A 2505-nucleotide genomic window follows, 5' to 3' on the forward strand; every position below is an offset into this window, starting at 1 on the left:
TACTCTGCTAGAGGTGCACGTGCCATATTGTGGGGCCTCTAGCGACAAAAGATTAATCCTAACTTAGATGAGGGGGAGGAGGGCAAAAGTTAGAGAAAGTTTCAAAGAAGAAGGGAACATAATTTTAATCATATAGACATATAGACATAGGATTGGCATTTCCAGGCAGAGGGAACAGCATGTGCAAAGGTCCTGTAGAAGGTCTGAGACAGCCAATTTGAAAGGTACAGTTGGTTTGGCTGACCAGTGTCACATGCACATTGATCCAAAAGCTGGAGAGGTGCCCCTATGAGACATTCAGCAACCTTGGACCTGATCTTGAAGCCAGCAGGAGACAATAAATAGTTTTATATAAGGGGCTGCTATTATGAAATTTGCATTTTTATAAGATCAGTCTGGCTGTTGGTTGGAGAAGGGACCATGGTGGTTGCTAGAGGCCAGAGGGCTGATATGAGGGATGTTGAGCCCTGCACAAAGCTAAAACCTGCTGAACAATTTAAATTTGTTTAGGAATTCAGATCAGTGGAACTTGGTGATAGGAGAAGGATGAAACTGAGGAGTTGCAGAAGTTTGGAAAAAGAAACTATAGAGTAAGGGGCACTGGAGAAGGAGGAGGAACTCACCCCTCATCCTTGCTGGTGGCCTAGGTTATATATTGTTAATAAGGAAACCAAGGCCATGACAGGGTCAGGCACAGCCTTCTCCATCCCACTGGCGGGGTGGATAACTACTCTTCAGTGCCCGATGGCTGATAGCTTCCTGACTCTAACACACTCTCTATGTTCTCCACCACGAATCAAGTTCATCAGTCTTAAATACTGTACATAAGAATCCTCAGGTATTTCTCAGGGCAGGACTCTCCCTCTAAATATTCCTTATCCAGGAAGCCATCTGGCCTCCTTAAATGCTGCCAATGGCTAGGAGCTCTGTCACTTATAGGACTGCCCTGTATGAATGTGGGCACGTTCAAGGGTGGACATCAACACCCATAAATCCATTTTCAATCTACGAAATGCTGTTGCCTATGCTAAATCCTTCCTAGTTCACTACCATCATGTTGGGTAGGTTATGAGATTTCGAGACCACCTCACCAGGAGGTTGGCGGAAGCTGGTCTAACACCCCCCAAAGGGCCCTGCTCCTCTGCTCCCACAGGCCCACATGCACCGCTATACTAAAACATCACATCATCAGGATTTCCTGATTTTGTGTCATTTCCCATGCACTTGACTATAATCTTGCAAGCCACAACTTTGCTATATCACTGCTCACCACATGCCTTGCTCAGGGGCTGGCCCGGAACATCTAGGTGTTTACTAAATGCTTATTGAAGAACAACAACAAAAGAACATCTCCTGATTCAGTCCCTCTTGTTGAAAGGACAACATCTGAAATCATCTAGTTCATCGCCCCTGAAACTTCTGACCACTGCTTCCCTCTCTCAAGCCACAGAAGAGTAATCTGTGTCTTCCATCTGAGAATCCTCAACCGTGCCATGTTGATCCAATATTCATTGCCCACCGTTCTTACACATGGCTTCCAATTCTTCCTCCCAGCCGTAAACTTTCCTTCTTCCCTTTGCTTGTTCTGCTTTCCAAAATGTTACTAATTAATAGTGGGTGTGACAAATAGATCCCCCACCACAACCAGCTGGTCCCTGATTAAAAAAGCCTTGTCCATGTATACAAGTCCTTGATGACTTCAAGAGACCAGAGGAAAATTGTCACGGCATCAGGGATTCAGTGCCCGACCTTCAGGCAGTGCCTATGTGATGCCAAACCATGTGGATGAAAAGAAAACCAAGATGAGTCAGTCGCCCAGATGTTTTGTTGTCAGGTCACCAAGGATCTGGATGATTGGAGGCCGAGATGCCAGAGTCTGTGTGGCCATGTGTAGCCACGGCTTCAAAGTGAACACATGCCTAATGAAGCAGGAACCAATTCCAGAACTGATGGGAGGTGAAACAGAGTGGGGGGGGGGGGGAGTAAGAGGGAGACAGAATGATCTGGGCAGAAGGAGGGGGTCACAGGAGGGGAATTAGATAGACTCTCAGGAGATCAGGGGTGGGGAGCAGTACTAAGTTCATCAAAGAGGTTGTACTGGGGAGCTCATATGGTCTTTGTCACCATCCCTAGAAGGAGGGGCATGGCATCAAACATTTTCTGAGCACCAGTTTTCATGCTAGACATGCTGGGAGTGAGTGCCGAAGAAGACAGTCATGGTATGTGCCCACGGTCACTTAGTGTCTACTGGAGACAAGGACATTAGAATACATTATGATTCACGTTTTGCTAGGGAAGTACAGGGCACTGAGGGGTCTCAGTGTGTTTGAGTGTTTATTTCAGGTGGAATCCCAGAAGGCTTCCTGGAGGAAGTGAAATCTAAGACTTTAAAGATCGCTGAATCCCACCTTCCTAATAGTTATATTAGTGAGTATATAAAATGCTTGCCAGGTGCCAGGCACTGTTCTAAGTGCTTTTTGAGATTTTTACAAATTAAGTCTCATA

The sequence above is a fragment of the Meles meles genome, chromosome 11 (assembly GCF_922984935.1).
Source record: "Meles meles chromosome 11, mMelMel3.1 paternal haplotype, whole genome shotgun sequence".
Taxonomy (NCBI): Eukaryota; Metazoa; Chordata; class Mammalia; order Carnivora; family Mustelidae; genus Meles; species Meles meles.